Genomic DNA, 15,742 nt, shown 5'->3' on the forward strand with positions numbered 1-15,742 from the left:
GAAGATAGTGGGGATTACAAAGAACAGGTTTTCTCCTTTTGCCTCCATATAAGGAAGTTCTGACAGTAGTTGGGAAGGCTGCTGGAAGACAATCAACTTCGGCAATTCTGGTTGAGTGAAGACTTTATTTCAAGACAACTTTGGAATGCCATCAAGAGAGAGGTTGTGTGAGGAGGGTCACAAGTGGTGACAGCATGGAGTTGGTTCTTGGCAAGGGCTGTACCACTGCACAGTCAGCAAAGTGTTGTCAGCAGCAATTAAGCATAGTGTTACTGCAGCAGTGAGAGCAACTCAAGTAGGCGATTTACCCACCTCCCAGAGAAGAGAGGCTTTGCGGCAGTGAGGTGAGGTCAGCACACACTGGCACTCACTGCACTTCTGGTTGTTAATTGGAAAAAGTGTTTCTTCTCTCTTAAAGTAGGGTTTCTGCATTTAGAGCAAACATAGGTTCACTATGTTTTTCTTTTTTGAAGAATATGAATATAATTGTCCCCATCCCCATGGCCCAAACTTTAAACAATGCCTCCCAACTCAAAGAAAAACAGCCAGACAACTAAATAGTTATTAAAAACAAAGTAATTCAAATATTTTTCCATTTCTTGAGGAACCAACTTCTTAATCCACAATCAAACATCTTAAACATCCTGTCTCTTCAGCTCTTCCATTCTCAATAACTTCCATATAGATAGAAGTTACTTCCTGGGAGCATTTTATCTGTCATCCTCAAGTCCCAACTTAAAATTCCACGAAAACTATCTTACTAGATATATCTAGTATTCTATCCCATTTTTAGATTTATTGGGGTTTTTTTCATTTTCAGTATAAATTTTCTGTCTTACACTTCTCCTGTTCACTAATAAACTAGATCCTCATAATAGAAATGTCTGTTGGGGAGGTGGGTAGGCTGGGGGAAGAGAACATGGTCAAAGGCTAAGTACTAAGGCAAGAATCCTAGAATTTCCAGAATTTTCCTTATGGATAACAGGAGGGTCAGAGGTTATAAGTGTTTATGCATTATTTGCTTTCACCTGTATTGTACAAGGAAGATAGGATCTCTGGGAAAGGACCAAGGTTTTTCTTTTGTTTGATAGAAAGGAAACATCCCTCCACTACTTTTGTATCTGATAAGGGGATTTACTGAAAAAAATAAACACAAGAGTGGGATTTTCTGAGGCTAGCACTAACAGATCTACTTGGCCCCTCTTCACTACAGCTATAAGCACACCCTTTCTACCAGAAGTGGCCACAGTGATGAAAGCCTTAACCTAGACCATGAGAATCCTTGGAAATGTGAGGACTAATGTGAAATCACTGAGCAAGGGGCCCCAAAGGCCTTGAGTGGCTCAACTCTCATCCATACCAATGACCTGGGGAAGGTCTGGCCTCCCCTGTCCTTTACTGTTTGCCCCTCAAATTTCAGTAGGATGTTTATGCAAACATGATCATCCAAAATGATCATCCCTACCAGGACAAGAATTTTCCAGGCCAGGTCCCTCTGAGAGACAAGAATGAGACTTTCCTGCTCCGGCTATTGACAGAGGCTGGCTCATTAATTTACGCCTGCTGGTTAAAGCCTAAGGGCTCACAGGCCAGGGGCAGAAAAATCATCCCAGTCAGCAGCACCTTTCTGGAAAGCTTTGTTCTCAGCTGAGCACCTAGAGACCCTCCCCAAACCCAGTGACACTGCAGATTTTCTTCACTCCCCAAATGCTCTACCCCTGGGCTCGAGGCAGGGGTCTCAGTACAGTAAACAAACCTTTTCCTGAACAGCAGAGCCCAGGCCAGGTGTGCTGGGAAACACATAGGCCCCCGCCAAACACTATCTGAGGGTGAGAGGCATGTCTTATTGACCATCTTATAATCGCCACGTGTTGGGAAGCACAACCTAAGGGCCTTTCATATAAGACGTGCTGATGTCAATTCCAGACAGACTCTGCTCCGATAACACTCCTGCAAATGAGCAAACATATGTTTGGAATTAACATGCAATATTCAGATTGTAAAACAAAAATACAAATTAAAACATTAACTCAGATTGGTTAATAGTTGTATGGCCTTATGTCACCTTTGAAACGAAGGATACGCTGTAGTGTGCTTCATAATTCTACTGCCACAATACCAGGAGCTAACAAACGTTGAATACATACAGTGTGTCAGGCACATATCATGTGATTTCATCTAATGCACGGCCTGCTGCTGCCAGTCACTTCCTTCTGCTCCCACTATGACTCTCCACTCAGAATGCGTTCAGGCCCCCAGGGAATGGACACAGCGCAGAAGGCACAAAGTAACCACAGGCTTTGTTCCAGGCCAGGTGGGAATACGCTTCTTCATTACGAGAGTGAATGCAAATGAGCACAATTTAAATGAAGCCTGGCTCAATTACTCGATAGGAAGGCAAAGCAAGAAAAATTCAAAAGGAGCCTTGCAGAGAGAAGCAGGAGAGCCACGGGGGGGTAACTGGCCATCTCATTTCCTGCCAGAACTTTCGCATCACAGTACACCACTTCTGTTTTTCTGCTTTGTCTATCAGTAAAATGAGAGCCTCATGACGATAAAGCCCCTGGCCCAGTTGGTGATTAAATGCAATATTCAAAATCAGCTTCCACAGAAATAAGCTGTCACACAGAGGCAAATGAGGAAGGTGGCCTAATGGCTCTGGTTTCAGTTCTCCTCCTGTGAAATGAGTTGCTGAACTTCATTTTCCTCTAGATCCCTTAGTATCCAGCTCCATTCCCACCTGCTTGACCTAAACCTGCGCAGGAAACTGTGATCTGTGGCAGGGGGACAGGAGGTGCATAGTTTGGCTTCTGAGGAATACGGCTTCTGGAAAGCTCTGTGATTAACCTACCCTCCCCAAAGCAGACACTCTGTCCTTCCACCCCACTCCAGTCCCTGACAAAAAGCCATTCCCAGGATTTCTCTTCTCACCTACTTGCAGTAGAGGAAAGAACAATGAACAATGAACCAAGGAAAGAACAATGAACCAAGAACAATGAACCAACAATGAACAATCTGGTTACAAAATCGGATTCTTATCCCAAATCTCAGCGAGCTGTGTGATCTTTGCCTAAGTGATTAACCTCCTGGGAGTGTTTCCTCGGCTGAAAAATGAGGGGATTGGGCCAGGTGGTCTCGAAAGATCCCTTCCAACTTTGAAACTTGAAGAAATAGCACAAGTCATGTGGAATAAAGGAATTTTTATGACAAAGTTCTCAAGCTTTAGATTCAGCAGTGACGCAGAATGCAAACCAAATGGCCAGTTGGAAGGAAATAGCTTCCAAGAAGTGGTAATGATAAGCACTTAATTTTCATACCAGACTTAGATTTCATATAAGTATTATCAAGTCCCTTACTTAGAAAGTGATGCCAATTTTAGCTACAGTTACAAGATTGATTTCAGTATAAAATTTCACATAAAATCTATTTCTTCTAATTACTGATATCTGCTCCGCCCAGTAGTTAAGAGACAATGGATATATGGTCTTTTCTCCAACAGTCCGAGGTTTATTTAAAATTAATAAACAGAAAATAATAGCTCAATAATTATCTTTGAATAAAGGAATAATATGAACAAGTGACATTTTCTAACCAACCTATTTCCTGTCATTTGTGTGGGCTCCAAATGAAAGTGGTCAAACTCATAGTTATTATGCCTCCTTATAGCGTGGGAACTATATATACTAGGTTCTGAAGATTCAGAAATGAAGAGATCACAATCTAGTTTGAAAAGGGAGAAAATAGAGTAAATGGTGAAAAACAATGCAGTCATAGTCAGCTTTCCTTTAAACTGCTTCCACACCACCATCAAAAAGTCTACAAATAAATGCTGGCGAGGGTGTGGAGAAAAAGGAACCCTCCTACACTGTTGGTAGGAATGCACGTTGGTACAGCCACTATGGAAAACAGTATGGATAAAGCAGAAACTAACACACCATTGTAAAGCAATTATACTTCAATAAAGATGTTAAAACAAAACAAAACAAACAAACAAAACCAGTATGGAGGTTCCTTAGAGAGCTAAAAATAAAGTTATCATATGATCCAGCAATCCCACTCCTGGTCATATATCCAGAGAAAACTCTAATTCAGAAAGATACATGCACCCCAATGTTCATAGCAGCACTATTTACAATAGCCAAGATATGGAAGCAACTTAAATATCCATTGACAGATGGCTGGATAAAGAAGATGTGGTATACACACACACACACACACATACACACACTAGAATATTACTCGGTCATAAAAATGAATGCAATCATACCATTTGCAGCAACTTGGATGGACCTAGAGATTATCATACTAATTGAGGTAAGTCAGACAGAGAAAGACAAATATCCTATGATATCAATATATGTGGAATCGAAAAAAAATGTTATGAATCAACTTATTTATAGAACAGAAGTAGACTCAGACATAGAAAACAAACTCATGTTTACTGAAGGGGAAAGGAAGAGAGGAATAAATTAGGAGTTTGGAATTAGCAGATACAAACTACTCTATATAAAATAGATAAACAACAAGGTCTTACTCTATAGCACAGGTAACTATTTTCAATATCCTGTAATAAACTACAAAGAAAAAGAAAAGAAAAGTACTCCTTAGTGCTGAGGTCCCCACTCTTACCTTCTGTAGGGTCAGGAACAAGGCAGGAGGAGCCTATGGGTGTTGAGGGATACTGTTTGTTGCTCCCTCTCAGAGGAGAGGGGGAAGGTAGGATAGTATGGGTATTCTTATTACCTGTACTGCTTTCATGGGCAATTTCTCCAGTATCACACAGCTCCCTATCAGTTTGAAAATGAATTCAACATTTTTCCACCAAAAAAAAAATTGCTGCCATAAATTTGGTTATGTTTCCCATTTTTCTAGCAAATACAAAGTAACTAAAACATTCTTTCTGGTGTGTGTGATAGGGGTAGGAGCAGGACACCATGCACAGTTATGTGCCTAGACATGCTTGATGGCCCAGAATGGGACATTGGTTGTATTTAGGGGGATCGTTTCTATGGGAAACTGTAGAGAAGGACCACAGAAGTCAGCATTTTGTGGGAGGGGCTATATCATTTTACACTCCTACTAACAATGTATGAGAGTTGTAAGGATATACAATGGAGAAAAGAAAGTCTCTTCAATAAGTGGTGCTGGGAAAACTGGACAGCTACATGTAAAAGAGTGAAATTAGAACACTCCCTAACACCGTACACAAAAATAAACTCAAAATGGATTAGAGACCTAAATTTAAGACCGGCCACTATAAAACTCTTAGAGGAAAACACAGGAAGAACACTCTTTGACATAAATCACAGCAAGATCTTTTTTGATCCACCTCCTAGAGAAATGGAAATAAAAACAAAAATAAACAAATGGGACCTAATGAAACTTAAAAGCTTTTGCACAGCAAAAGAAACCATAAACAAGACGAAAAGACAACCCTCAGAATGGGAGAAAATATTTGCAAACGAATTAATGGACAAAGGATTAATCTCCAAAATATATAAACAGCTCATCGGCTCAATATTAAAGAAACAAACAACCAAATCCAAAAATGGGCAGAAGACCTAAATAGACATTTCTCTAAAGAAGACATACAGATGGCCAAGAAGCACATGAAAAGCTGCTCAACATCACTAATTATTATAGAAATGCAAACCAAAACTACAATGAGGTATCACCTCACACTGGTCAGAATGGCCATCATCAAAAATCTACAAACAACAAATGCTGGAGAGGGTGTGGAGAAAAGGGAACCCTCTTGCACGGTTGGTGGGAATAAATTGATTCAGCCACTATGGAGAACAGTATGGAGGTTCCTCCAAAAACTAAAAATAGAATTACCATATGATCCAGCAATCCCACTACTGGGCACATACCCAGAGAAAACCATAATTCCAAAAGACACATGCACCCCAATATTCATTGCAGCACTATTTACTATAGCCAGGTCATGGAAGCAACATAAATGCCCATCGACAGATGAATGGGTAAAGAAGTTGTGGTACATATATACAATGGAATATTACTCAGCCATAAAAAGGAACGAAATTGAGTCATTTGTTGAGACGTGGATGGATCTAGAGACTGTCATACAGAGTGAAGTAAATCAGAAAGAGAAAAACAAATATCATATATTAACGCATGTATATGGAACCTAGAAAAATGGTGCAGATGAACCAGTTTGCAGGGCAGAAGTTGAGACACAGATGTAGAGAACAAACGTATGGACACCAAGGTGAGAAAGCCGCAGGGGGGTGGGGGTGGGATGCTGAACTGGGTGATTAGGATTGACATGTATACACTGATGTGTATAAAATTGATGACTAATAAGAACCTGCTGTATAAAAAAATAAATAAAATAAAATTCAAAAATTCCAAAAAAAAAGAATCCCCACACAATTGAGGAAATCATCTAATATAACAATTAGACCAAAGAAAATAGAAAAAAATAAGAGTTGAGCCTTACTGAGCACATATATGAGCTAGGCACTATTCTAGGCACTTTATATGTATTTACTCATTGAACCCTTCTAACCAGCATTTGAGTTAATACTATTGTTATCTCCACTGAAATAAAAAAAAAAAAAACATTAAGTAACTTGCCCAAGGTCACACAGGTAGTAAGTAGGGAAGCTGTTATTTCAACCAGGCAATCTGGCTTAAATCTATGCTGTTAATCACAAAGCCAATAATAATAATAAATAAAATAAAACACACTTGTTAGTAATAAAGACAATTCAGAGAAAACAGAATTTCAAAAAGTAATAAGAATATCCTCTATAATACAAGAGAAAAAATTTTATCTAAGAAAACAAGAAAAGAATGCTGTTAAATGGAATATTAAGAGAACAAAAAGAATCTTCTTAGAAATTAAAACTATGGAAACATACTCCTTAAATGGAAGTCTTCCAGAAACTAGAGCAAGTCATAGCTTTGTAGCTGGTCTCTCAGCTTCCAAACATGGCCCACTCTCTCTAGATTATTCTCAATGCAATGGGCAGAGTGCTTAATTTTAAACCCTAATTTAAAGGCACATTAATTCCTTGCTTAAAACTTACCAGCAAACTTCCATCACAGTTAGGATAAAATTCACAATTACTGTGGCCTGTGAAGTCCTGCATGATCTGGTGTATGGCCTCCTCGCCAGTATCAACTCTGGCCGTTTCCTCCTTACTCATTCCAGCCACACTAGCCTCTTGCTGTTCATCTCACCAAGCTTGCTCCTACCTCAGGGACTTTGCACTTGCTTGTTCCTCTGCTTGTAAAGCTCTTCTCCCAGATCTTGACAGAACTTTCTTGACAGGTTTCTTCATTTCAAGTCTCTGAGAAGCCAAGCTTTCCCTGACCTCCCAACCTAAACCACCTCCAAATCCCTTCTGCCTTATTCCCTGAATTGTCACTTGCTGTCCCTTTACCCTGCTCTACTTTCTTTTTAAATAACATTTGCTACTATCAGAAATTATATGTTTATGCATGTGCTCTTATTAGTTTGTTTGTTTGATTGGTTGATCTAGACTATAAGCTCCATGAGGGCTAGAACTTTGCCTTCTTCACTGTTGAATCTCCCACCCCTACATGGTCCTGGTACAGAGTAAGCATTAAATAGAGATTTGTTAAATAATGAATAAATGTTAGATGGTAAAAACAATGATTGCAACTGCAGTGACTGTTTTTATAGAATCCCTGGATTTTCAATCTGCAAAATAATAAAGTAAAAGTTTGTGCAAAACAAAGGAAATTGGTTTCATTTTTTTTATGCCCACAAGCCCTGGAAGAGGGCTGCAGACATCATATTTAGGCTGAACAGTGTGCTCTGACATTTATTCTGTCAGCCCCAGAGTTATCTCCCTTCTGGCAGAGCCTCAGGCACAAAAGGGGAGCAACACAGCACTTCGGTTAGCTAAGTATGTAAACAAGCCAGCTGCGCCCTCTGCTTGTTATCTGCAAATAAATAAAATGCTTCCACTGGGACACACAGAGGGAGAAGCATTCTCAGTTCCAAATGAGCTAAATTCTCCAGAAAAGTGACTTTTTTTTTTAAATTGAGGTATAGTTGATGTACAATATTATACAAGTTTCAAGTGTACAACAGTGATTCACAATTTTTAAAGTTATACTCTATTTATAGTTATTATAAAATATTGGCTATATTCCCCATGTTGTAGTATATGTCCTTGTAGCTTATTTATTTTATGTACAGTAGTTTGTACCTCTTAATCCCCTACCCCTATCTTGCCCCTCCCCGTTCCCTCTCCCCACTGGTAACCATTAGTTTGTCCTCTATATCTGTGAGTCTGCTTCTTTTTTGTTGTATTCACTAGTTTGTTTTATTTTTTAGATTCTACATATAAGTGATATCATACAGTATTTGTCTTTCTCTGTCTGAATTATTTTACTTAAGCATAATACCCCCCAAGTCCATCCATGTTGCTGCAAATTTCATTCTTTTTATGGCTGAGTAGTATTCCATATTATATATATATCACATTTTCTTTATCCATTCATCTGTTGATAGACACTTAAGTTGCTTCCATATCTTGGCTACTGTAAATAAGGCAACTATGAACATTGGGATGGATGGATGTTTTCAAATCAGTGTTTTCACTTTTTTCGAACCCAGGAGTGGAATTGCTGGATCATATGGTAGCTCTATTTTTAGTTTTTTGAGAAACCTCCATACTGTTTTCCATAGTGGCTGTATCAATGGACATTCCCACCCACAGTGGACATGAGTTCCCCTTTCCAGGTTCTTAACTGGCAGCTCAAGGAAAATTCTTTGGAGGAAGAAGAGACCAGTTGATCTGCCTTTTCACAGCTGGGCAGGTTTCTCTCAGCTCCAAATCATAAGGAGGAGGATGGATTTTCTTTAAACCATGAAGGAGGCTTTTCTGAGAAGAGCACTTATTTAGACTGTCAACTCCTATGGAATATCTCCATTGTCATAAGGGGTAAAGAGAGGACAAGAAAGAAATTCAGTGCTAATCAGAATATCTCATTAACCACAGTAATAATCTCACTCCCCAAAAATGTCCCCCAAGGAAGGCCTTGGCAACCATCTTCAGCCTGACATGCAGGGTTGACAACTGGAGCCTACAATTCCCCAGCAGCAAAGGGAATCCAGAGTTGAGGGCCTGCCATTGAGAAAGCAGCAAGACCCACACTGGAGTTCCCACAAGCTGATTCTAGAAGCAGATCTGTGGTTGTAGGCAGGGGGAAATGTGGGTAGAAAAGTGAAGTCTCCGGGCAGCAATCTTAAGGAGAGTTTTGGTATCATCTAACAGTTCTGGAGGTCAGAAATCCAAAAGTCAGCTTCACTGGGCTAAAGTCATGGTGTCGGCAGGGCTGACTCTAGAGGAGAATCTATTTCCTCGAATTTTTCAGCTTCTGGTGGCCTTGGCTTGTGACCCCCTACCCCAGCTCCAAAGCACGTGACTCCAATCTCAGCTTCCATGGTCACAGCACCACCTTTTCTCCCTCTGCTTCCCACTTATAAGGACACTTGTGGTTACATTAGGGCCCACCTGAATAATCCAGGATTACCGCCTTATCTCACAGTCCTTGACTAAGTCACTTCTGCAAGGTCCCTTCTGCTATATAAAGTATTCACAGGCTCCAGGTATTCAGACCTGGATATCTTTGGGGCCATTATTCCGCCTATCACAATATATAAAGTAAATTATATATACTCATCAGAGGATGGAGGGAATGAAAATTGCCCATCAAACTGAGAAGACATATTGAGAGCAAAGAACGAGGAAGGCAGCTCCACGTAATCAATGGATTCATTTCTTATAGAGTAACTTACACATAGGGTGGGGTTGGAATCCAGCAGACAGCAATCCGGAAGCATTTGCAGCTGCACTCCGCACCACTAAGGGGCCGTGGGGACAATATTATAGTTAACCCAGGAGATGGGGGTAGGTGCTTGGAAATAGGAAGTGTATTCCTAAATAAAAATTAGCGAATGGGTAGCTAACCTCGTGGGTGCTGGGAATATGTCAGTGAAGGTTTTCATCATTGTTTGGGCATGAACAGGGTAGAGAGGCCACCTGATCTAATGATTAAACAATATCATTTAACTACAAAGCCCTTGACCACAAGGCTGTGACTTACTGCACAGTACAGTCCTGGGTAAGAGGGCAAAAGGACAGGAGAATCTGTGAGGGCCCAAGATGGTATCAGTTCTGCTAACGGCCATGCAGCACTATATATGTATAGTATATAGAATACCCACTCCTTGTTCATTATTCATGGAGAAGACACCATTACCTGACTGTTGATGCTTCAGACTGAGATAAATTTGGTTTTCATAATGTAATTCGATATATCATTGGTAAGACTGTGTCCTTACGACCAAAAGTGATCTTCTCCCGCAACAACAGACACACCCCAAGTGTGGACTGTGAACAATCCCTAAAAATAGGTGTTCATTTTTAGTAGAGGTGTGTGTATATTTTCCCCAAGGGTTTACTAACTGAAAATCACAGTTTCAAGACCACATATAAGGGCCAACTGCTCCTTACCTCCCTCTGGATGAAAGGAATTAGGCTTCCTGGCACAAGTCACAAGGTGGACTACCGGTAACTCCCAAGCATTAAAGACTGAAAAACTCAGATTTTGAGAAATATTAATAAACTACTGGGTGAGAGATGAGAAAATTCTGCCAAAGGAAATGCATGTAGCCTTGCGTGGAGGAAATGCATGGAGGAGTGAGGACGTTCCTCTCTCTCTGATGTTGAAAGACTTTGGGAGAGGCAGACAAGCCACTGCAACATACAGGCCATCTGGAGCCCCCTTGTGCACGGGCACAGCCTACAGACTTGAGCAACTGTTGATGCAGACTGTGGACGTGAGATGCCTGGCTGAAGTGATGAGCAACAATCAAGAAGAAATTTGTGGGCTTCCCTGGTGGCGCAGTGGTTGGGAGTCTGCCTGCCGATGCAGGGGGCGCGGGTTCGTGCCCCAGTCCGGGAGGATTCCACATGCCGCGGAGCGGCTGGGCCCGTGAGCCATGGCTTCTGGGTCTGTGCGTCCGGAGCCTGTGCTCTGCAACGGGAGGGGCCGCAGCAGTGAGAGGCCCGCATACCGCAAAAAAAAAAAGAAGAAGAAATTTGTGATAACTAGAGCTTCCTTGGGGAGCCTCAGTAATACTTAGAAAGGGAGTCACACATCAGGACTTCCCGCTGTTATGGACAGGTGACAATGTAATGACAATTACATTAAGCAAATGTGATGTCACAGCACTCTAACAACTTGGGGAGGGGTGTACCTATTCGGTTTGGCGATAGGTTGCCATGCATATACTGACTGACTCTTGAGGACATTTTATCTGAAAACCTGACCTCCCCCTTGGGGTCCAAAAGTTCTTTTACATGTCCGGAGGTACACCTAGAACGAGGTACGGCTTGCTTTACAAACTGCCATTTTAAGAGTCTATAGACATTTTTTTCTTGGGGGAATCCAAAAATAATCACACTAAAATTAAAATACCTATTCTAATTCAAGGCTTCTATAAATTTCTGTGTATGTTCAGATGAAGATGACCTTCTTTGTCCCATATTTTTTCAATGCTATTAGAAAAAAAATGTACTCATTAGGCTGTGTATTAATTATTGATGCTCAAACTGCTCTTCCTTGAAGTTCACAGAAGATTTTGGTCAGCCCACTTCCTAAATAAAAAGGTCAGAGCTAGAGGCATACATTTTATTTTTTGTTTGTTTGTTTGTTTTATTTTATTTCTTTATTTTTGGCTGCACTGGGTCTTTGTTGCTGCGCATGGGCTTTCTCTAGTTATGGTGAGTGGGGGCTACTCTTCATTGCGGTGCGCAGGCTTCAGTAGTTGTGGCACATGGGCCTAGTTGCTCTGCAGCATGTGGGATCTTCCTGGACCAGGACTCGAACCCGTGTCCCCTGCATTGGCAGGCAGATTCTTGACCACTGCATCACCAGGGAAATCCTAGAGACATACATTTTAATGCCTCATGCTGAGAACTGTTCTAAACCTGGGTTTCTGCAAGTTTAATTTCCAATAAAAACAAATATCTCTTAATTTTAGCTTTCTGGTATAAATAATTCAGAGAGCCCAAGTTTGAAACAGAATCATGGGTGCTCAATTCTTTTCTATCCACAGCCTCAGAGATCCCATCTTGGTGGCCAGTTTGAAATCTTTTCTAATTAGCAGTGTAGAGAAGCTGACAGCTCCATTGGACACTGGATACACCTTCCCTGTCTGTTGTCTTTTGGCTTTAGAGTCGAGGACAAAAACTCAAAACCTTTGTGCGTTTAGATAGAATTCTCATTACAATGCAGCTAAAAGGTGGAGTCCTTGTCCTCAGACACTCCTCCATACAAAGGTAGACATAGAGGGGAAAAAAGGGAAGACCAGATAGGGTAGTGTCATCTCAATATTATTCAGAGGTATCCCTTCCAATCCTTGGCCTTGTAGTTTTAAATACAAAGGTGGAAGAGACCTTACAAGTTTACAAGATAATGCATCCTAGTGACTTCATATGCTGAAACCAAACCAGCTTGGTTTTGAACCATAGTCTGACCACAGGACAAATGACCCTCAGCAACAATATTACCACCCATCTCATTGGGTTATGTGGGTTAAATAAAATCATGCTTGTAAAGTGTTTAATAGAGTCACAGAGACATTGATTGGCTAGAACTAATAGTATAGTATATTATTATTACTACTACTACTACTATATTCCATATCATAGTAGCCAAAAAGAACATTTAAGCAATTCTTACTCTTAAAAAGAAAAGCTTGCCTATGGTAAAGAGGATGCACCTTGAGGTCAGGTGAAAATTTTTCCTTGTATGTGTGGTTCAGATTACATTAGAATTGTTCAGATTCTGTTTTTATTAAAGTACTAATACGCTGGAGAATGTTGAAATCCAGTTCATGTAGTTTGACAATGTAACCTCCATTGAGAAGATGGGCATTGGAAGACAAAATGTAATCAGAGCTAGCTGATACTGAGCCCGTCTGGAGGCAAAGTTAAGTAGGAATAGACCTCCTTAAGGACTTAAATCAGTGACTTAAATCAGAGGGCAGTTTACGTTTACCTCACTTAGGAGAAGTGTAGAGATAGTCCAGTGTTGGAATGGACACCACAGAGTTACTATGGGCCCATTACCTTTTCAGCTCCTGGTCCACCATGCCTATAGTGCAAGCCTTATTTTCATTGCCCAAGATGGCTGCTGGAGCCATCACATCTCATTCTAAACAATAGAATTTTGAAAGGGAAAGAGGAAGACATTTTCCCCCTTTGTAGGGAAATAAGTTCTATACTTTCATATCTTTCCTTCTAGGTTTTACTGGTCACCCACTCATCCTTAACAGTGAGGGAGTCTGGGAAATAGAGTCTTTACTCTGAAATAAAAATTTGGTTCCCTTACTAAGGAAAAAGAAGATATTGGTGAGTTGAAGGAAGCTAAAATTTCCAGTCACACTAAATTCATTCTTCTTCTCTGAATATTCTCTATCTCTCTCCCTTTTCATTCCTGGTTTTTTCCTTTTTTTATTTCTCAACATTCATTCTACTTTTCTCTCTATATTCTGCACTTTCAACTTCATCCATTTCAAAGACTTCAACTGCAAGTTTGTGTGAGGCTAGGAAGGTGTTAAGCCAGCTGGTCTGTGGTCCATTTCTCTCCCTATTATCAGAAGGATGCTCCCAAGGTGCAAAGGCAGGTGGCCCAGTCTAACCTCCTTGTAAACCTGTTGATCACTGGATCTTCTGGAATCAATTAGTGATTTTATGTGAAAAGAGTCCTTATCAGTAAAATTCTCTTAGCAGGATATCACTGTTTCAGGATTACTTATGTTAAATAAAACTAGAGTCTGTGCATTTATGAGTCATGACCTCTAAAAAAGTCAGAAAATCTCTGTGATGATCTGTGTTTAAAAAAAAAAGAGTTATTTCAGAATTTAAATATCCCCCACCCAGTGAGGTGACCCACAAATCTCATTTAGAGACCTCATATTTTATTTGGGGGCAAAGACTAGGTCTGATATGGGAAGAAAGGACTTAGGTAGCCACCAAATTGTCCTAGAAAATCCCTCCTTTACCTAAGCCTCTGGATTTCTTGAGACTTGAGATTGTTAGTAAACCTTGATACTGAAAAAGAGCTCTAATTTGTGAGTCTAATTTGACAAACCGATCCTTTGTGATAGTTCAGTGTGAATGGTAGCCACATCTATCTAACTTCCGATTATCTCCTAAATTCCTCCCCAATATTCCTAACAGCTTGCTGGATATAGCTAAATATTTTATCAGTACCTCAAAATCAATATATCTAATTCTTGCTGGATATAGCTAAATATTTTATCAGTACCTCAAAATCAATATATCTAACTTCTTATCTGCCCCCTTAAATCAGTTCCTGCTCCTGAATTTCCAGGCACCCAACCTCAAAACATCAGTATCATCCCTTCCGGCTCCTCCTTCCTTGTCTCCAGTAACACTTTAAGACCTTCACTCCATCCATCTCTTCTTTTGTATTTTTACTCCCTTCTAATGATCTATCTTGTTCTAGTTCTTCTGAAAAAAATCCTTCCAACATATTAATCTTTCTATAGTACTCTTTGACACATACAAAGGACTTTTAGGGAAATATGGTAAAGGAGACATAGGATCATAAACCTAATGATATATATCACAACCTCATACATATATATGTATGTATATATATGTGTGTGTGTGTATATATATATATATATATATATATATATATATATATAGTGTATCCTTTAAAAGTGGTACCATGAACAAGGCGAGTAGATGAAATTTTGAAGAATCATACAAATATGCCCCACTGTGAAGGAAGCACATACTGGGTGTGGGAGGCAGACATCTTAGAGAAACAAACTAAAAATTCCTTTATGGGTTAAAAGCCTTTTCCCACTACTATGTATGATGACATAGCAGAAATGAGGAAAACTGCCAGGATTCACCATTTTGTTTTTCACCAACTGGGAAGAAGTCAGGAGAGGATTGCAGAATGATCACCCCAGGTTAATATATCCAAGAACAAAAAGTGACTTAGCAAAATGGAAAGAGAAAATTAAAAGTCAGACAAGAACTTGTTTTTGCCTCTTACGGGGTGGGTGATCCGTAGGAGATATGCACGATCCCCTTCTTCTACTAGAATTCATAGTGCTGTGGTTGATGCTCTATCAGCTAGGGAATTATCAGGAAGAAGGGGGTTGGGGAGGGGAGCTTGTCCTTAATAAAGCACAGGCTTGTAATGGTACAGACAGGGCTAAGAAGAACCAACCAGGGGTAGTGAGCTCCCTAAGGCCAGCAGCAAAGGCAGCCAGGGTCTCCCCTAGGCCTAAAGGAAAAGGGGAGGAGCAGTACCCAAGGGGACCAACAGCTATCAAGGTGGTCCCTGACATCTGGAAAGTTGGGAGTCAACTGAATAAATCCCCGTCTCCACTCTGTTTTATCCTCTGACCGTCTGTTTGTGCCTGCCATTGACAATCCAACAAGAAGCTAGGGAAAACACAGTATATGGTTTATCGATGGTCTAATCCAAAAGTCAGTCTCTTGGGTTCTAGAACAGGCTAGAGAGAGGAGTCAGAGAAGCAAAGAAGAAATATCCAGCAAGAAAGCCTTCAAGTTCTCTTGATTTTCCCACCGAATGACTGGGAGAGGAAGAAGAGAAGTAGATGGGGAAAAAAATCAGATGAAATTGGGAATAATTAATTTAGGGCAGATTATCATTGAAGAAA

The sequence above is a fragment of the Lagenorhynchus albirostris genome, chromosome 13 (genome assembly GCF_949774975.1).
Source record: "Lagenorhynchus albirostris chromosome 13, mLagAlb1.1, whole genome shotgun sequence".
In the NCBI taxonomy this organism is placed as follows: domain Eukaryota; kingdom Metazoa; phylum Chordata; class Mammalia; order Artiodactyla; family Delphinidae; genus Lagenorhynchus; species Lagenorhynchus albirostris.